At 38.7% G+C, this 22,039-nt stretch overlaps 4 non-coding genes across 4 annotated transcripts; all 4 read right to left on the reverse strand.

The window, feature by feature from the left end:
• Positions 1-2,696: 2,696 nt before the first annotated feature.
• LOC135021763 (U1 spliceosomal RNA) lies at positions 2,697-2,860 on the reverse strand. The gene has a single exon (XR_010218980.1). It is a non-coding gene; the product is annotated as a U1 spliceosomal RNA (small nuclear RNA).
• A 150-nt stretch (positions 2,861-3,010) lies between these two features.
• On the reverse strand, positions 3,011-3,174 carry LOC135021699 (U1 spliceosomal RNA). Its single transcript, XR_010218917.1, has one exon. It is a non-coding gene; the product is annotated as a U1 spliceosomal RNA (small nuclear RNA).
• A 674-nt stretch (positions 3,175-3,848) lies between these two features.
• On the reverse strand, positions 3,849-4,011 carry LOC135021821 (U1 spliceosomal RNA). Its single transcript, XR_010219032.1, has one exon. It is a non-coding gene; the product is annotated as a U1 spliceosomal RNA (small nuclear RNA).
• Positions 4,012-4,163: 152 nt separating this feature from the next.
• LOC135021928 (U1 spliceosomal RNA) lies at positions 4,164-4,327 on the reverse strand. The gene has a single exon (XR_010219123.1). It is a non-coding gene; the product is annotated as a U1 spliceosomal RNA (small nuclear RNA).
• Positions 4,328-22,039: the final 17,712 nt, after the last annotated feature.

Raw genomic sequence — 22,039 nt, forward strand, 5'->3', positions numbered from 1 at the left:
TTGTGCTTTCTCATGTGGAAGTCTGTTTAATGTGAAAACAAGGTGATATCTAATTAGCACACAGGTAAGGAATTAAGAAAATATTTATTTAAGGGTGAAGATGTTTCTCACAAAATCGTTGCCCCAATGCATCATTGAAATTCAAGCTGGAAAGATGATTTTAATATATCACTTGTACATTTTGTATTGCTCTTCTGGTGACAATGTAGTTTGTTTTTGTCAATTACCATTTTAATAATCGGGTAAAGAAAATTAAGTGGATTTTTGAAAGAAAACAATACTGTCAATATACTATTAAAACAAATGAAAATGGTAAAAGTTATTGTACTTTAAGTAAAAATAAAAGAGCAAAAATATCAATCCCAGTTTTGGATTACTTTAATTAACAAAAAAAAAACGCATATAGCAGAGGATAGTTTCAATCTGCCTACCTCTGGGCTATGGACCCAGCATGCTTCCATTACAGTACTCTGCTGCACATGTAATTGCAAGAGATCCTGAAGCACTCACTCATCATGGGAAAGTACCAATGTGTTTCTTCATTGGTTGATGGAAGAAACATCTTACAAAAACTCTCCAGATTATTGACTATTTAAAGTTTTTCTAGGAAACGTTCTAGATGAATGCTTATTAGCCTTTGTCAGTATGTACTTTTGCAAAGTGTCGCTGTGGCGCAATCAGTTAGTGTGTACAGCTATTAACCAAAAGGTTGGTGGTTCAATCCCACCCAGGGATGTAATTGACCTTGTTATCAGATTTTGGTGATCTTTAAGTAGACAAGTCAAAATTTCAAAAACCCCTGTTATGGTGTAGGGTACCTGGCCTTCTCTGATGTAATCAGAGTTAGATTTGATTCAGTGATTTTATAAAAACAGCTAGGAAGCACAATTTAGCAGTGGTTTGCAGAGAAAAAGAAATATGCTGGCAAAAAAATCAAATTGAGTGATTAAACAGCTCTTCATTTTCTGGCTTTATTTTTATGCTAACAAATTTGTTCTCTGAAAAGTGTCCACAAAGCCAAGTATCTGATTAACATCTTTGTAGGGATGGTTTTTCACCTATTACTAAATTAAACTTGCTTCATTGGAAAGGCAGCAAGATGCATCCTCATTTCAATATCTACTGAAATAATACAGGTTGACACCAGGAAACATTAACGCCACTGCATCCTTGCTGCTTTCTCATGTGGAAGTCTGTTTAATGTGAAAACAAGGTGATATCTAATTAGCACACAGGTAAGGAATTAAGAAAATCTTTATTTAAGGGTGAAGATGTTTCTCACAAAATCGTTGCCCCAATGCATCATTGAAATTCAAGCTGGAAAGATGATTTTAATATATCACTTGTACATTTTGTATTGCTCTTCTGGTGACAATGTAGTTTGTTTTTGTCAATTACCATTTTAATAATAGGGTAAAGAAAATTAAGTGGATTTTTGAAAGAAAACAATACTGTCAATATACTATTAAAACAAATTAAAATGGTAAAAGTTATTGTACTTTAAGTAAAAATAAAAGAGCAAAAATATCAATCCCAGTTTTGGATTACTTTAATTAACAAAAAAAAAATGCATATAGCAGAGGATAGTTTCAATCTGCCTACCTCTGGGTTAAGGGGCCCAGCATGCTTCCATTGCAGTACTCTGCTGCACATGTAAGTGCAAGAGATCCTGAAGCACTCACTCATCATGGGAAAGTACCAATGCGTTTCTTCATTGGTTGATGGAAGAAACATCTTACAAAAACTCTCCAGATTATTGACTTTTTAAAGTTTTCTAGGAAACGTTCTAGATGAATGCTTATTAACCTTTGTCAGTATGTACTTTTGCAAAGTGTCTCGGTGGTGCAATCGGTTAGTGTGTTTGGTTATTAACCAAAGGGTTGGTGGTTCAATCCCACCCAGGGATGTTATTGACCTTGTCATCAGATTTTGGTGATCTTTAAGTAGACAAGTCAAAATTTCAAACCCCCTCTTATGGTGTAGGGTACCTGGCCTTCTCTGATGTAATCAGAGTTAGATTTGATTAAGTGATTTTATAAAAGAACAGCTAGGAAGCACAACTTAGCAGTGGGTTGCAGAGAAAAAGAAATACGCTTGCAGAAAAATCCAATTGAGTGATTAAACAGCTCTTCATTTTCTGGCTTTATTTTTATGCTAACTAATTTGTTCTCTGAAAAGTGTCCACAAAGCCAAGTATCTGATTAACACCTTTGTAGGGATGGTTTTTCACCTATTACTAAATTAAACTTGCTTCATTGGAAAGGCAGCAAGTGATGTCATCCAAGCAGTGGGTCAAAGTTGGCTTCAACCCTCGTCTGCTTATGAAAAGAGAAAAGGGATATGCAGGGCATGGCGGCCTTTTGCGACGCTTGGATGACCCCTAGTTTGCATTAAACACCCCCACCCTCCTTCGGTGTGGGGCTCATGTTGGCCATGCCCCAGCCCCTGAAGCATTCAAGCTGATTTCTTGCAGCAGCTGGGTACTGTAACAGCTCCAGAGCTGCTCTGTAAGGCAAGTAAAAGGGTGTGGGCCCTGCAGCACTACCTGTAGTTTGCATTGTGCATTGGAAGGCACAAAGTAAGCAGACGGGAGGAGAAGTCAGGATAGTGCACAAGGTTATAGAAGGGAGGGGCTCAAGAAAAGAGAAGTGGAAACAGACAGCATACTAGGCTGGAGAGAGACCTGAGACAAAGAGATCTGAATTATACGAGAGCCGTCCAGGGGAAACACAAATTATGCAGTCAAGTTTCCCACATTTGGGGAAATCGCAAGGGGCAGCACACCCAGAGTGCAATGGGTGAGCCTTGCCCTGGGAGAAGCACCTTCATGATCATAGTATCTCACCTGGCAGGTTAGTAGGAGTTGGGCTAGAGCTGGGGAGGGTCGCTGCTCGGGCACTACCTTTCAAGTGAAGGAGATCCAACTGAGGCAGCACAAGGGAACTCTCAAAAGAAGAACAAGGCTAGAGGAAGATCTGAGACAAAGAAATCTGACTTTACCAGAGCTGACCAGAGGAAAGCACAAACACAGTCCACCACTACCACAAATAATGCAGTCGAGTTTCCCACATTTGGGGAAATCACAGGGGTCAGCATACCCAGAATGCAATGAATGAACCTCACCCTGGGAAAACAATCTTCATGACAATAGTATCTCCTATGCAAAATAAGTATGATTTGGGATAGGGCTGGGGAGGGCCGCTGCTCAGGCACATCTCTGTCAAGTAAAGGAGATTCAACTGAGGCAGCACAAGGGAACTCTCATCTGGGGACAACAACTGCAGGGAGAACACATATTTTCAGATGAACATGGGGTGGCAGAAGGCTGCCTAATACTGAAGCACCCCCAAACAACAAACCAAATGCAACAACTAGTGCAAGCATTCCTGGGGGATGGCCTGCAGCAGATGGATTTGAATATGGTGATGTCATCCAAGCAGTGGGTCAAAGTTGGCTTCAACCCTTGTCTGCATATGAAAAGAGAAAAGGAGCGTGCAGGGCATGGAGGCCTTTTGTGGTGCTTGGATGACCCCTAGTTCGCATTAAGCACCCCCACCCTCCTTCGGTGTGGGGCTCATGTTGGCCATTCCCCAGCCCCTGAAGCATTCAAGCTGATTTCTTGCAGCAGCTGGGCACTGTAACAGCTCCAGAGCTGCTCTGTAAAGCAAGTAAAAGGGTGTGGGCCCTGCAGCACTACCCGTAGTTTGCATTGTGCATTGGGAGGCACAAAGTAAGCAGACGGGAGGAGAAGTCAGGATAGTGCACAAGGGTATAGAAGGGAGGGGCTCAAGAAAAAAGAAGTGGAACCAGACAGCAAACTAGGCTGGAGAGAGACCTGAGACAAAGAGATCTGAATTACATGAGAGCCGACCAGGGAAAACTCAAATTATGCAGTCAAGTTTCCCACATTTGGGGAAATCGCAGGGGCAGCACACCCAGAGTGCAATGGGTGAGCCTTGCCCTGGGAGAAGCAACTTCATGATCATAGTATCTCACCTGGCAGGTAAGTAGGAGTTGGGCTAGAGCTGGGGAGGGTCGCTGCTCGGGCACCCCCCTGTCAAGTGAAGGAGATCCAACTGAGGCAGCACAAGGGAACTCTCGAAAGAAGAACAAGGCTAGAGGAAGATCTGAGACAAAGAAATCTGAATTTTACCAGAGCTGACCAGAGGAAAGCACAAATACAGTCCCCCACTACCACAAATAATGCAGTCGAGTTTCCCACATTTGGGGAAATCACAGGGGTCAGCATACCCAGAATGCAATGAATGAACCTAACCCTGGGAGAACAATCTTCATGACCATGGTATCTCCTATGCAAAATAAGTATGATTTGGGATAGGGCTGGGGAGGGCCGTTGCTCAGGCACATCTCTGTCAAGTAAGTTGCATTTGATTTGTTGTTTGGGGGTGCTTCAGTATTAGGCAGCCTTCTGCCCTACCATGTTCATCTGAAAATATGTGTTCTCCCTGCAGTTGTTGTCCCCAGATGAGAGTTCCCTTGTGCTGCCTCAGTTGAATCTCCTTTTGGAGAAGACCTCAATAAGATTGTAGCTGATCTGGCTACTGCTAAAACAGCTTGCCTACCTAGTATGACTCCTACCACGCAGAAGGCTAAAAGTACTTTTCTTGGCCCTTTCATCCTCCAGGTAAAGCGTACCCAAGGTCAGGCATACCCAAAGCAAGCTCATGTTTCCAGACCTGCCAAGCCCAGACTGAAGCAATCCTGGGCTGCCCATCAGCCTGCTTCCAAAACGGACAAGCCTGCCGCATGACGGTGCAGGCCTCCCTCTGGGGGATCCCAGGGTGGGGGACCCGACTTCTAGGTTTGGCAAAGAAAGGTATAATTCTAAGCTAGAGAATTCTGTTTGGAGCTCACCTTGTACTTTGTGAAGAAATAATCAGCATTGTGGCTGAGCAGATACATGTAGTGTGTGGCTGCAAACTGCATGGATCTGCTGCGTTGTAATGCTGATTCTTTTTTTTTGCAAAGTACCAATAGCTTCATATAATGTTCACAATTTTTATGCAGGATCAAATAGCTCAATAGGTAGGGTGTTTGATTAGAATTCAACAGGTTATAGGTTTGAATCCTGGGTATGGTAGTTTGAGATGTGTTATTTAATAAAGTATGTTGTTCTGACTGCCGGCATCCTATCACTTGGGATATCATACTAAATAAATGGAGTTGATCAAATTTTTTTTTTTTTTTTTAACTAGGGACAATTTCCAGATACTTCCCTTTATAACTGAGATTGCCCCCTGGAACTTCACATCAGTTGACAACTATGCATGAGTGGGCAGTGCTTGCCCTGGATCTGTCCACCCATTTATGTGCCGCCATAAAATAAAGCATGACTAACAGTTATCCTGGGCGTACACTACACAATTATCTGTCAGGCTATCTATCCAGTCTGGATGGTTGGAATGAAAATCTGGTAATGTATAGGAGCAAATGTCAATTAACCATTTGCTCCCAAACACTAGAAAAGTGGTCAAAAATGGTCATTACACAAATTGGTTAAACCCAAAATTTAACCAATTTGTTTAGGGGACCATTTTTGTCCATTTTTTAGTGTTTGAGAGTAAATCGTTGATGGTCATTTGCTCACATAGATAACCGGATTTCTATTCCAACCAGCCAGTGTTGGAGAGATGGTCTGCCAGATTACATAATGCATACCAGAGCCATAACTAGACTTTTTGGTGCCCTGTGACAGAGAATTATATGCCCTCCCCCCCATTTTTGCAATATGGACAAAAGGCGCATGCCTTGTGGGGAAGGGGCATAACAAGATTGGTCTCAGAGAAAGCACATGAGATATGAAGATATATCTAGTATACTTGACACTCAATGGTTTGTGGTATTGCAGGGGTGCCCTCCTTAAATGCATATACAGTCACACATGGCATGTTTGTGTAAATGGCATATCAGCAGTCATCACTAACTGGTGACATGCCATTTGTACAAGTAAGCCATGTGTGACTAATATATAAACATGCTTTATTAAATAACACCTCAAACTATCATACCCAGGATTCAAACCTAAAACCTGTTAAATTCTAATCAAACACCCTACCCATTGAGCTACTTGATCCTGCATCTATTCTAACCTCCAAAAACAGATTCAGTTGCATTTTCCAGCGTGTTTTGTTTGCGCCTTTGCAAATGTCTTACATCGACAAACTTATTTAGTACTATTTTGCAAATAGGGTTACATTGTCGCAACATTGTGTTCCCTAATTGCTTGATTTTTTAAATGCAAAAATTGATAAAGACACCTGATAATTGCTCTGTGGAGTCTTCTTTTGTGTCTACTTCTTATCTACATTTAATTCCCTACCTATAATCAAGGCATTTTTAAATGCTGGGTGCTGCCAGGACGTGAGGCCTACCTAGTCTTTAGATCTGAATTTGAATGTACTTGTGAACTAACTTAATTTCCTACTTCTAAATTCATTCCTAAATTCACTACTTACATTAATCCTGTAGTTGGGCATTTTGAGCCTTCAATTGTGGGCATTGTTTTGTGTCCAGACCAGCAGCTGGTGGTGTGCATTTGCTGGAAAGGCATCGAAGACCTCCGATATGCTGCATCTCCTGATGTGTGTCTGCCTCAAGTGGCTGTCAGCAAATGCATGCTAGACACCCCATTCCAAGCTGATTGTGACATCACGGAACATGCATCATAGAACAGGCATGCTAGAACATGGGTCTTCAACCTGCGACCCTCCAGCTGCTGTGGAACTACATATCCCAGCATGCCCTGCCTCAGTTTTAGCATACCTTAAAAGCAAAACTGTAGCAGGGCATGCTGGGATGTGTAGTTTCACAGCAGCTGGAGGGCAACAGGATGAAGACCCATGTGCTAGAACCAAACCGCAGGTACATTGAATGCTAGCAAGCTGAATGTTTAAATCCTTTTTGTTCCGCAGCATTCCAATGCGGAAGATTCCATGGAACCAGAGATTATTCCATTGAGAAGGACATGCTGCCTGGATGACTGCACTGTGCAAATTAAATCACGGAGCCAGTTGGCTTGTGGGTGGCTCTGGTGACTGGGTGGTTGGGTGGGCGGTGTGTCGGAGGTGGAGCACATGCAAATGAATGTGTATCATCCAGCTAGTGAGAGAGAAAACTCATGTAGGAGTGTGCCTGCTTGTCAGTGAGTTATGCACCTTGCCAGACGTCAAATCTACATGGAGCAACTGGAGGGGACAAGAGCAGGTTTGGAAAATATAGACAGAAGAGCATATATGCTGGCGCATTCTCCATGATTGTGTCAGCTTATGTTTTGGTGCACTGCACTTTCCTCCACTAAGTTTTAGCCATTTTGTTTAAACGCAAGTGTAGTTGCTTCTCGCTCTTTTGGCTGTGATATTGTATTGTGGTTGAAGAGTCTGCTGGAGGGATTGTTTTCTTCATTGGCGAGAGACTGAAGATATTCCAGGATGGAAGGCTTGGGAACACTATCCGTTTTTCAGTTGTGGAAGAGTTGAAAGACCGGATTGGACTACATTCTATAGTAAAGGGTATCTTTGTATTTATTAATCCTCCCTTTATATGTGTCTGTCTTTCAATAAAGCTTTGGGCTTGTGATTCCGTCACCCTCTTACACTCCACACCCATAGCCTTATTAACTATTGTATTGTTTAAATGTATAGTGCAGTTCATGATTTATAGTGTAGGCTGACCTGTGCTGTAGTTCTTGAACTGTACTATACCGACAGCATTTGTATTGTGTTTTGGCTGTGCTGCAACACAGTACTTATGTGTGTAATGTTTATGTATGTTTTTTTGCTTCTTTATGTCAATAAAGACTGCTTTTTCAATCCAATATCTGAAAACAATCAATGTTTATCTTTGATGGCAATAGAAGTGGTATGATATTTGCTGCTTTTGAAAGGCAATATCTGATATGTCCCCTATCTGGGAACCATATATTAAATGGCTTTTCAGAAAAGGGAGATGGGAGAAGAGCTTTCAGTACTTGTAGGACCGATGCACATTTCCTATTCTAGCCTCCAAAAACAGATTCAGTTGCATTTTCCAGCGTGTTTTGGATGCGCCTTTGCAAATGTCTTACATCGACAAACTTATTTAGTACTATTTTGCAAATAGTGTTACATTGTTGCAACATTGTGTTCCCTAATTGCTTGATTTTTTAAATGCAACAATTGATAAAAACACCTGATAACTGCTCTGCGGAGTCTTATTTTGTGTCTACTTCTTATCTACATTTAATTCCGTACCTCTAATCAAGGCATTTTTAAATGCTGGCGGCTGCCAGGACGTGAGGCCTACCTAGACTTTAGATCTGAATTTGAATGTACTTGTGAACTAACTTAATTTCCTACTTCTAAATTCATTCCTAAATTCACTACTTACATGAATCCTGTAGTTGGGCATTTTGGGACTTCGATTGTGGGCATTGTTTTGTGTCCAGACCAGCAGCAGGTGGTGTGCATTTGCTGGAAAGGCATCGAAGACCTCCGATATGCTGCATCTCCTGATGTGTGTCTCCCTCAAGTGGCTGTCAGCAAATGCCTGCTAGACACCCCATTCCAAGCTGATTGTGACATCACGGAACATGCATCATAGAACAGGCATGCTAAAACATGGGTCTTCAACCTGCGACCCTCCAGCTGCTGTGGAACTACACATCCCAGCATGCCCTGCCTCAGTTTTAGCATACCTTATAGCAAAACTGTGGCAGGGCATGCTGGGATGTGTAGTTTCACAGCAGCTGGAGGGCCACAGGATGAAGACCCATGTGCTAGAGCCAAGCCGCAGGTACATTGAATGCTAGCAAGCTGAATATTTAAATCCTTTTTGTTCCGCAGCATTCCAATGCGGAAGATTCCATGGAACCAGAGATCCTTCCATTGAGAAGGACATGCTGCCTGGATGACTACACTGTGCAAATTAAATCACGGAGCCAGTTGGTTTGTGGGTGGCTCTGGTGACTGGGTGGTTGGGTGGGTGGTGTGTCGGAGGTGGAGCACATGCAAATGATTGTGTATCATCCAGCTAGTGAGAGTGAAAACTCATGCAGGAGTGTGCCTGCTTGTCAGTGGGTTATGCACCTTGCCAGACGTTAAATCTACATAGAGCAGCTGGAGGGGACAAGAGCAGGTTTGCAAAATATAGATAGAAGAGCATATATGCTGGCGCATTCTCCATGATTGTGTCAGCTTATGTTTTGGTGCACTGCACTTTCCTCCACTAAGTTTTAGCCATTTTTGTTAAGCTCAAGTGTAGTTGCTTCTCGGCCTTTTGGCTGTGATCTTGTATTGTGGTTGAAGGGTCTGCTGGAGGGAGGGATTGCTTTCTTCATTGGCAAAAGACCAAAGATATTCCAGGATGGAAGGCTTGGGAACACTATCCGTTTTTCAATTGTGGAAGAGTTGAAAGACCGGATTGGACTACATTCTATAGTAAAGGATGTCTTTCTATTTATTAATCCTCCCCTTATATGAGTCAGTCTTTCAATAAAGCTTCGGGCTTGTGATTCCCTCACCCTCTTACACTCCACACCCATAGCCTTATTAACTGTTGTATTATTGTACAGTTTAAATGTATAGTGCAGTTCATGATTTATAGTGTAGGCTGGCCTGTGCTGTAGTTCTTGAACTGTACTATACCGTCAGCATTTCTATTGTGTTTTGGCATTGCCGCAACGCGGTACTTATGTGTGTAATGTTTATGTATGTTTTTTTGCTTCTTTATGTACATCGGTCCTACAAGTACTGAAAGCTCTTCTCCCATCTCCCTTTTCTTAAAAGCCATTTAATATATGGTTCCCAGATAGGGGACATATCAGATATTGCCTTTCAAAAGCATCAAATATCATACCACTTTTATTGCCATCAAAGATAAACATTGATTGTTTTCAGATATTGGCTTGAAAAAGCAGTTTTTATTGACATTAAAAAAACATACATAAACATTACACACATAAGTACAGTGTTGCAGCACAGCCAAAACACAATACAAATGCTGATGGTATAGTACAGTTCCAGAACTACAGCACAGGCCAGCCTACACTATAAATCATGAACTGCACTATACATTTAAACTATACAATAATACAACAGTTAATAAGGCTATGGGTGTGGAGTGTAAGAGGGTGAGGGATTCACAAAACCGAAGCTTTATTGTAACACAGACACATATAAGGGGAGGGTCAATAAATAGAAAGATATCCTTTACTATAGAATGTAGTCCAATCCGACCTCTGTGCTCTTCCACAACTGAAAAACAGATAGTGTTCCCAAGCCTTCCATCCTGGAATATCTTTGGTCTTTCGCCAATGAAGAAAACAATCCCTCCCTCCAGCAGACCCTTCAACCACGATACAAGATCACAGCCAAAAGGCCGAGAAGCAACTACACTTGAGCTTAACAAAAATGGCTAAAACTTAGTGGAGGAAAGTGCAGTGCACCAAAACATAAGCTGACACAATCATGGAGAATGCGCCAGCATATATGCTCTTCTATCTATATTTTGCAAACCTGCTCTTGTCCCCTCCAGCTGCTCTATGTAGATTTAACGTCTGGCAAGGTGCATAACCCACTGACAAGCAGGCACACTCCTGCATGAGTTTTCTCTCTCACTAGCTGGATGATACACAATCATTTGCATGCGCTCCACTTCCGACACACCACCCACCCAACCACCCAGTCACCAGAGCCACCCACAAGCCAACTGGCTCCGTGATTTAATTTGCACAGTGTAGTCATCCAGGCAGCATGTCCTTCTCAATGGAAGGATCTCTGGTTCCATGGAATCTTCCGCATTGGAATGCTGCGGAACAAAAAGGATTTAAATATTCAGCTTGCTAGCATTCAATGTACCTGCGGCTTGGCTCTAGCACATGGGTCTTCATCCTGTGGCCCTCCAGCTGCTGTGAAACTACACATCCCAGCATGCCCTGCCACAGTTTTGCTATTAAGGTATGCTAAAACTGAGGCAGGGCATGCTGGGATGTGTAGTTCCACAGCAGCTGGAGGGTCGCAGGTTGAAGACCCATGTTTTAGCATGCCTGTTCTATGATGCATGTTCCATGATGTCACAATCAGCTTGGAATGGGGTGTCTAGCAGGCATTTGCTGACAGCCACTTGAGGGAGACACACATCAGGAGATGCAGCATATCGGAGGTCTTCGATGCCTTTCCAGCAAATGCACACCACCTGCTGCTGGTCTGGACACAAAACAATGCCCACAATCGAAGTCCCAAAATGCCCAACTACAGGATTCATGTAAGTAGTGAATTTAGGAATGAATTTAGAAGTAGGAAATTAAGTTAGTTCACAAGTACATTCAAATTCAGATCTAAAGACTAAACACAAAACACAAAATAAGACTCCACAGAGCAATTATCAGGTGTCTTTATCAATTGTTGCATTTAAAAAATCAAGCAATTAGGGAACACAATGTTGCGACAATGTAACCCTATTTGCAAAATAGTACTAAATAAGTTTGTCGATGTAAGACATTTGCAAAGGCGCAAACAAAACACGCTGGAAAATGCAACTGAATCTGTTTTTGGAGGTTAGAAAAGATGCAGGATCAAGTAGCTCCATGGGTAGGGTGTTTGATTAGAATTCAACAGGTTATAGGTTTGAATCCAGGGTATGATAGTTTGAGGTGTTATTTAATAAAGTATGTTTATATATTAGTCACACATGGCTTACTTGTACAAATGGCATGTCACCAGTTAGTGCTGATATGCCTTTTGCACTAAAACAAATTAAAATGGTAAAAGTTATTGTACTTTAAGTAAAAATAAAAGCTAAAATATCAATCCCAGTTTTGGATTACTTTAATGAACAAAAAAAAAATGCATATAGCAAAGGATAGTTTCAATCTGCCTACCTCTGGGTTATGGGCCCAGCATGCTTCCATTGCAGTACTCTGCTGCACATGTAAGTGCAAGAGATCCTGAAGCACTCACTCATCATGCGAAAGTACCAATGTGTTTCTTCATTGGTTGCTGGAAGAAACATCTTACAAAAACTCTCCAGATTATTGACTTTTTAAAGTTTTTCTAGGAAACGTTCTAGATGAATGCTTATTAGCCTTTGTCAGTATGTACTTTTGCAAAGTGTCGCTGTGGCGCAATCAGTTAGTGTGTAAGGCTATTAACCAAAAGGTTGGTGGTTCAATCCCACCCAGGGACTTAATTGACCTTGTTATCAGATTTTGGTGATCTTTAAGTAGACAAGTCAAAATTTCAAACCCCCTGTTATGGTGTAGGGTACCTGGCCTTCTCTGATGTAATCAGAGTTAGATTTGATTCAGTGATTTTATAAAAACAGCTAGGAAGCACAATTTAGCAGTGGGTTGCAGAGAAAAAGAAATATGCTGGCAGAAAAATCCAATTGAGTGATTAAACAGCTCTTCATTTTCTGGCTTTATTTTTATGCTAACTAATTTGTTCTCTGAAAAGTGTCCACAAAGCCAAGTATCTGATTAACATATTTGTAGGGATGGTTTTTCACCTATTACTAAATTAAACTTGCTTCATTGGAAAGGCAGCAAGATGCATCCTCATTTCAATATCTACTGAAATAATACAGGTTGACACCAGGAAACATTAACGCCACTGCATCCTTGCTGCTTTCTCATGTGGAAGTCTGTTTAATGTGAAAACAAGGTGATATCTAATTAGCACACAGGTAAGGAATTAAGAAAATCTTTATTTAAGGGTGAAGATGTTTCTCACAAAATCGTTGCCCCAATGCATCATTGAAATTCAAGCTGGAAAGATGATTTTAATATATCACTTGTACATTTTGTATTGCTCTTCTGGTGACAATGTAGTTTGTTTTTGTCAATTACCATTTTAATAATAGGGTAAAGAAAATTAAGTGGATTTTTGAAAGAAAACAATACTGTCAATATACTATTAAAACAAATTAAAATGGTAAAAGTTATTGTACTTTAAGTAAAAATAAAAGCTAAAATATCAATCCCAGTTTTGGATTACTTTAATGAACAAAAAAAAAATGCATATAGCAAAGGATAGTTTCAATCTGCCTACCTCTGGGTTATGGGCCCAGCATGCTTCCATTGCAGTACTCTGCTGCACATGTAAGTGCAAGAGATCCTGAAGCACTCACTCATCATGCGAAAGTACCAATGTGTTTCTTCATTGGTTGCTGGAAGAAACATCTTACAAAAACTCTCCAGATTATTGACTTTTTAAAGTTTTTCTAGGAAACGTTCTAGATGAATGCTTATTAGTCTTTGTCAGTATGGACTTTTTGCAAAGTGTCTCTGTGGCGCAATCGGTTAGTGTGTTCAGCTATTAGTCAAAAGGTTGGTGGTTCAATCCCACCCAGGGACGTAATTGACCTTGTGATCAGATTTTGGTGATATTTAAGTAGACAAGTCAAAATTGCAAACCCCCTCTTATGGTATAGGGTACCTGGCCTTCTCTGATGTAATCAGAGTTAGATTTGATTAAGTGATTTTATAAAAAATCAGCTAGGAAGCACAATTTAGCAGTGGGTTGCAGAGAAAAAGAAAAATGCTGGCAGAAAAATCCAATTGAGTGATTAAACAGCTCTTCATTTTCTGGCTTTATTTTTATGATAACAAATTTGTTCTCTGAAAAGTGTCCACAAAGCCAAGTATCTGATTAACATCTTTGTAGGGATGGTTTTTCACCTATTACTAAATTAAACTTGCTTCATTGGAAAGGCAGCAAGATGCATCCTCATTTCAATATCTACGGAAATAATACAGGTTGACACCAGGAAACATTAACGCCACTGCATCTTTGCTGTTTTCTCATGTGGAAGTCTGTTTAATGTGAAAACAAGGTGATATCTAATTAGCACACAGGTAAGGAATTAAGAAAATCTTTATTTAAGGGTGAAGATGTTTCTCACAAAATCGTTGCCCCAATGCATCATTGAAATTCAAGCTGGAAAGATGATTTTAATATATCACTTGTACATTTTGTATTGCTCTTCTGGTGACAATGTAGTTTGTTTTTGTCAATTACCATTTTAATAATCGGGTAAAGAAAATTAATTGGATTTTTGAAAGAAAACAATACTGTCAATATACTATTAAAACAAATTAAAATGGTAAAAGTTATTGTACTTTAAGTAAAAATAAAAGAGCAAAAATATCAATCCCAGTTTTGGATTACTTTAATTAACAAAAAAAATGCATATAGCAGAGGATAGTTTCAATCTGCCTACCTCTGGGTTATGGACCCAGCATGCTTCCATTACAGTACTCTGCTGCACATGTAAGTGCAAGAGATCCTGAAGCACTCACTCATCATGGGAAAGTACCAATGTGTTTCTTCATTGGTTGATGGAAGAAACATCTTACAAAAACTCTCCACATTATTGACTTTTTAAAATGTTTCTAGGAATCGTTCTAGATGAATGCTTATTAGCCTTTGTCAGTATATAGTTTTGCAAAGTGTCGCTGTGGCGCAATCAGTTAGTGTGTAAGGCTATTAACCAAAAGGTTGGTGGTTCAATCCCACCCAGGGACTTAATTGACCTTGTGATCAGATTTTGGTGATCTTTAAGTAGACAAGTCAAAATTTCAAACCCCCTGTTATGGTGTAGGGTACCTGGCCTTCTCTGATGTAATCAGAGTTAGATTTGATTCAGTGATTTTATAAAAACAGCTAGGAAGCACAATTTAGCAGTGGGTTGCAGAGAAAAAGAAATATGCTGGCAGAAAAATCCAATTGAGTGATTAAACAGCTCTTCATTTTCTGGCTTTATTTTTATGCTAACTAATTTGTTCTCTGAAAAGTGTCCACAAAGCCAAGTATCTGATTAACATATTTGTAGTGATGGTTTTTCACCTATTACTAAATTAAACTTGCTTCATTGGAAAGGCAGCAAGATGCATCCTCATTTCAATATCTACTGAAATAATACAGGTTGACACCAGGAAACATTAACGCCACTGCATCCTTGCTGCTTTCTCATGTGGAAGTCTGTTTAATGTGAAAACAAGGTGATATCTAATTAGCACACAGGTAAGGAATTAAGAAAATCTTTATTTAAGGGTGAAGATGTTTCTCACAAAATCGTTGCCCCAATGCATCATTGAAATTCAAGCTGGAAAGATGATTTTAATATATCACTTGTACATTTTGTATTGCTCTTCTGGTGACAATGTAGTTTTTTTTTGTCAATTACCATTTTAATAATCGGGTAAAGAAAATTAATTGGATTTTTGAAAGAAAACAATACTGTCAATATACTATTAAAACAAATTAAAATGGTAAAAGTTATTGTACTTTAAGTAAAAATAAAAGCTAAAATATCAATCCCAGTTTTGGATTACTTTAATGAACAAAAAAAAATGCATATAGCAAAGGATAGTTTCAATCTGCCTACCTCTGGGTTATGGGCCCAGCATGCTTCCAGTGCAGTACTCTGCTGCACATGTAAGTGCAAGAGATCCTGAAGCACTCACTCATCATGCGAAAGTACCAATGTGTTTCTTCATTGGTTGCTGGAAGAAACATCTTACAAAAACTCTCCAGATTATTGACTTTTTAAAGTTTTTCTAGGAAACGTTCTAGATGAATGCTTATTAGTCTTTGTCAGTATGTACTTTTTGCAAAGTGTCTCTGTGGCGCAATCGGTTAGTGTGTTCAGCTATTAATCAAAAGGTTGGTGGTTCAATCCCACCCAGGGACGTAATTGACCTTGTGATCAGATTTTGGTGATATTTAAGTAGACAAGTCAAAATTTCGAAAACCCCTGTTATGGTGTAGGGTACCTGGCCTTCTCTGATGTAATCAGAGTTAGATTTTATTCAGTGATTTTATAAAAACAGCTAGGAAGCACAATTTAGCAGTGGGTTGCAGAGAAAAAGAAATATGCTGGCAAAAAAATCCAATTGACTGATTAAACAGCTCTTCATTTTCTGGCTTTATTTTTATGCTAACAAATTTGTTCTCTGAAAAGTGTCCACAAAGCCAAGTATCTGATTAACATCTTTGTAGGGATGGTTTTTCACCTATTACTAAATTAAACTTGCTTCATTGGAAAGGCAGCAAGATGCATCCTCATTTCAATATCTACTGAAATAATACAGGTTGACACCAGGAAACATTAACGCCACTGCATCCTTGCTGCTTTCTCATGTGGAAGTCGGTTTAATGTGAAAACAAGGTGATATCTAATTAGCACACAGGTAAGGAATTAAGAAAATCTTTATTTAAGGGTGAAGATGTTTCTCACAAAATCGTTGCCCCAATGCATCATTGAAATTCAAGCTGGAAAGATGATTTTAATATATCACTTGTACATTTTGTATTGCTCTTCTGGTGACAATGTAGTTTGCTTTTGTCAATTACCATTTTAATAATCGGGTAAAGAAAATTAATTGGATTTTTGAAAGAAAACAATACTGTCAATATACTATTAAAACAAATTAAAATGGTAAAAGTTATTGTACTTTAAGTAAAAATAAAAGAGCAAAAATATCAATCCCAGTTTTGGATTACTTTAATTAACAAAAAAAAAATGCATATAGCAGAGGATAGTTTCAATCTGCCTACCTCTGGGTTATGGACCCAGCATGCTTCCATTACAGTACTCTGCTGCACATGTAAGTGCAAGAGATCCTGAAGCACTCACTCATCATGGGAAAGTACCAATGTGTTTCTTCATTGGTTGATGGAAGAAACATCATACAAAAACTCTCCACATTATTGACTTTTTAAAATGTTTCTAGGAATCGTTCTAGATGAATGCTTATTAGCCTTTGTCAGTATGTACTTTTGCAAAGTGTCGCGGTGGCGCAATCAGTTAGTGTGTAAGGCTAGTAACCAAAAGGTTGGTGGTTCAATCCCACCCAGGGACTTAATTGACCTTGTTATCAGATTTTGGTGATGTTTAAGTAGACAAGTCAAAATTTCAAACCCCCTGTTATGGTGTAGGGTACCTGGCCTTCTCTGATGTAATCAGAGTTAGATTTGATTCAGTGATTTTATAAAAACAGCTAGGAAGCACAATTTAGCAGTGGGTTGCAGAGAAAAAGAAAAATGCTGGCAGAAAAATCCAATTGAGTGATTAAACAGCTCTTCATTTTCTGGCTTTATTTTTATGCTAACTAATTTGTTCTCTGAAAAGTGTCCACAAAGCCAAGTATCTGATTAACATATTTGTAGGGATGGTTTTTCACCTATTACTAAATTAAACTTGCTTCATTGGAAAGGCAGCAAGATGCATCCTCATTTCAATATCTACTGAAATAATACAGGTTGACACCAGGAAACATTAACGCCACTGCATCCTTGCTGCTGTCTCATGTGGAAGTCTGTTTAATGTGAAAACAAGGTGATATCTAATTAGCACACAGGTAAGGAATTAAGAAAATCTTTATTTAAGGGTGAAGATGTTTCTCACAAAATCGTTGCCCCAATGCATCATTGAAATTCAAGCTGGAAAGATGATTTTAATATATCACTTGTACATTTTGTATTGCTCTTCTGGTGACAATGTAGTTTGTTTTTGTCAATTACCATTTTAATAATAGGGTAAAGAAAATTAAGTGGATTTTTGAAAGAAAACAATACTGTCAATATACTATTAAAACAAATTAAAATGGTAAAAGTTATTGTACTTTAAGTAAAAATAAAAGCTAAAATATCAATCCCAGTTTTGGATTACTTTAATGAACAAAAAAAAATGCATATAGCAAAGGATAGTTTCAATCTGCCTACCTCTGGGTTATGGACCCAGCATGCTTCCATTGCAGTACTCTGCTGCACATGTAAGTGCAAGAGATCCTGAAGCACTCACTCATCATGCGAAAGTACCAATGTGTTTCTTCATTGGTTGCTGGAAGAAACATCTTACAAACACTCTCCAGATTATTGACTTTTTAAAGTTTTTCTAGGAAACGTTCTAGATGAATGCTTATTAGTCTTTGTCAGTATATACTTTTTGCAAAGTGTCTCTGTGGCGCAATCGGTTAGTGTGTTCAGCTATTAATCAAAAGGTTGGTGGTTCAATCCCACCCAGGGACGTAATTGACCTTGTGATCAGATTTTGGTGATATTTAAGTAGACAAGTCAAAATTGCAAACCCCCTCTTATGGTGTAGGGTACCTGGCCTTCTCTGATGTAATCAGAGTTAGATTTGATTCAGTGATTTTATAAAAACAGCTAGGAAGCACAATTTAGCAGTGGGTTGCAGAGAAAAAGAAATATGCTGGCAGAAAAATCCAATTGAGTGATTAAACAGCTCTTCATTTTCTGGCTTTATTTTTATGCTAACTAATTTGTTCTCTGAAAAGTGTCCACAAAGCCAAGTATCTGATTAACATATTTGTAGTGATGGTTTTTCACCTATTACTAAATTAAACTTGCTTCATTGGAAAGGCAGCAAGATGCATCCTCATTTCAATATCTACTGAAATAATACAGGTTGACACCAGGAAACATTAACGCCACTGCATCCTTGCTGCTTTCTCATGTGGAAGTCTGTTTAATGTGAAAACAAGGTGATATCTAATTAGCACACAGGTAAGGAATTAAGAAAATCTTTATTTAAGGGTGAAGATGTTTCTCACAAAATCGTTGCCCCAATGCATCATTGAAATTCAAGCTGGAAAGATGATTTTAATATATCACTTGTACATTTTGTATTGCTCTTCTGGTGACAATGTAGTTTGTTTTTGTCAATTACCATTTTAATAATCGGGTAAAGAAAATTAATTGGATTTTTGAAAGAAAACAATACTGTCAATATACTATTAAAAAAAATTAAAATGGTAAAAGTTATTGTACTTTAAGTAAAAATAAAAGCTAAAATATCAATCCCAGTTTTGGATTACTTTAATGAACAAAAAAAAATGCATATAGCAAAGGATAGTTTCAATCTGCCAACCTCTGGGTTATGGGCCCAGCATGCTTCCAGTGCAGTACTCTGCTGCACATGTAAGTGCAAGAGATCCTGAAGCACTCACTCATCATGCGAAAGTACCAATGTGTTTCTTCATTGGTTGCTGGAAGAAACATCTTACAAAAACTCTCCAGATTATTGACTTTTTAAAGTTTTTCTAGGAAACGTTCTAGATGAATGCTTATTAGTCTTTGTCAGTATGTACTTTTTGCAAAGTGTCTCTGTGGTGCAATCGGTTAGTGTGTTCAGCTATTAATCAAAAGGTTGGTGGTTCAATCCCACCCAGGGACGTAATTGACCTTGTGATCAGATTTTGGTGATATTTAAGTAGACAAGTCAAAATTTCGAAAACCCCTGTTATGGTGTAGGGTACCTGGCCTTCTCTGATGTAATCAGAGTTAGATTTGATTCAGTGATTTTATAAAAACAGCTAGGAAGCACAATTTAGCAGTGGGTTGCAGAGAAAAAGAAATATGCTGGCAAAAAAATCCAATTGACTGATTAAACAGCTCTTCATTTTCTGGCTTTATTTTTATGCTAACAAATTTGTTCTCTGAAAAGTGTCCACAAAGCCAAGTATCTGATTAACATCTTTGTAGGGATGGTTTTTCACCTATTACTAAATTAAACTTGCTTCATTGGAAAGGCAGCAAGATGCATCCTCATTTCAATATCTACTGAAATAATACAGGTTGACACCAGGAAACATTAACGCCACTGCATCCTTGCTGCTTTCTCATGTGGAAGTCTGTTTAATGTGAAAACAAGGTGATATCTAATTAGCACACAGGTAAGGAATTAAGAAAATCTTTATTTAAGGGTGAAGATGTTTCTCACAAAATCGTTGCCCCAATGCATCATTGAAATTCAAGCTGGAAAGATGATTTTAATATATCACTTGTACATTTTGTATTGCTCTTCTGGTGACAATGTAGTTTGTTTTTGTCAATTACCATTTTAATAATCGGGTAAAGAAAATTAATTGGATTTTTGAAAGAAAACAATACTGTCAATATACTATTAAAACAAATTAAAATGGTAAAAGTTATTGTACTTTAAGTAAAAATAAAAGAGCAAAAATATCAATCCCAGTTTTGGATTACTTTAATTAACAAAAAAATGCATATAGCAGAGGATAGTTTCAATCTGCCTACCTCTGGGTTATGGACCCAGCATGCTTCCATTACAGTACTCTGCTGCACATGTAAGTGCAAGAGATCCTGAAGCACTCACTCATCATGGGAAAGTACCAATGTGTTTCTTCATTGGTTGATGGAAGAAACATCTTACAAAAACTCTCCACATTATTGACTTTTTAAAATGTTTCTAGGAATCGTTCTAGATGAATGCTTATTAGCCTTTGTCAGTATATAGTTTTGCAAAGTGTCGCTGTGGCGCAATCAGTTAGTGTGTAAGGCTATTAACCAAAAGGTTGGTGGTTCAATCCCACCCAGGGACTTAATTGACCTTGTTATCAGATTTTGGTGATCTTTAAGTAGACAAGTCAAAATTTCAAACCCCCTGTTATGGTGTAGGGTACCTGGCCTTCTCTGATGTAATCAGAGTTAGATTTGATTCAGTGATTTTATAAAAACAGCTAGGAAGCACAATTTAGCAGTGGGTTGCAGAGAAAAAGAAATATGCTGGCAGAAAAATCCAATTGAGTGATTAAACAGCTCTTCATTTTCTGGCTTTATTTTTATGCTAACTAATTTGTTCTCTGAAAAGTGTCCACAAAGCCAAGTATCTGATTAACATATTTGTAGTGATGGTTTTTCACCTATTACTAAATTAAACTTGCTTCATTGGAAAGGCAGCAAGATGCATCCTCATTTCAATATCTACTGAAATAATACAGGTTGACACCAGGAAACATTAACGCCACTGCATCCTTGCTGCTTTCTCATGTGGAAGTCTGTTTAATGTGAAAACAAGGTGATATCTAATTAGCACACAGGTAAGGAATTAAGAAAATCTTTATTTAAGGGTGAAGATGTTTCTCACAAAATCGTTGCCCCAATGCATCATTGAAATTCAAGCTGGAAAGATGATTTTAATATATCACTTGTACATTTTGTATTGCTCTTCTGGTGACAATGTAGTTTGTTTTTGTCAATTACCATTTTAATAATCGGGTAAAGAAAATTAATTGGATTTTTGAAAGAAAACAATACTGTCAATATACTATTAAAACAAATTAAAATGGTAAAAGTTATTGTACTTTAAGTAAAAATAAAAGCTAAAATATCAATCCCAGTTTTGGATTACTTTAATGAACAAAAAAAAATGCATATAGCAAAGGATAGTTTCAATCTGCCTACCTCTGGGTTATGGGCCCAGCATGCTTCCAGTGCAGTACTCTGCTGCACATGTAAGTGCAAGAGATCCTGAAGCACTCACTCATCATGCGAAAGTACCAATGTGTTTCTTCATTGGTTGCTGGAAGAAACATCTTACAAAAACTCTCCAGATTATTGACTTTTTAAAGTTTTTCTAGGAAACGTTCTAGATGAATGCTTATTAGTCTTTGTCAGTATGTACTTTTTGCAAAGTGTCTCTGTGGCGCAATCGGTTAGTGTGTTCAGCTATTAATCAAAAGGTTGGTGGTTCAATCCCACCCAGGGACGTAATTGACCTTGTGATCAGATTTTGGTGATATTTAAGTAGACAAGTCAAAATTTCGAAAACCCCTGTTATGGTGTAGGGTACCTGGCCTTCTCTGATGTAATCAGAGTTAGATTTGATTCAGTGATTTTATAAAAACAGCTAGGAAGCACAATTTAGCAGTGGGTTGCAGAGAAAAAGAAATATGCTGGCAAAAAAATCCAATTGACTGATTAAACAGCTCTTCATTTTCTGGCTTTATTTTTATGCTAACAAATTTGTTCTCTGAAAAGTGTCCACAAAGCCAAGTATCTGATTAACATCTTTGTAGGGATGGTTTTTCACCTATTACTAAATTAAACTTGCTTCATTGGAAAGGCAGCAAGATGCATCCTCATTTCAATATCTACTGAAATAATACAGGTTGACACCAGGAAACATTAACGCCACTGCATCCTTGCTGCTTTCTCATGTGGAAGTCTGTTTAATGTGAAAACAAGGTGATATCTAATTAGCACACAGGTAAGGAATT

The sequence above is a fragment of the Pseudophryne corroboree genome, unplaced genomic scaffold (genome assembly GCF_028390025.1).
Source record: "Pseudophryne corroboree isolate aPseCor3 unplaced genomic scaffold, aPseCor3.hap2 scaffold_373, whole genome shotgun sequence".
NCBI lineage: Eukaryota > Metazoa > Chordata > Amphibia > Anura > Myobatrachidae > Pseudophryne > Pseudophryne corroboree.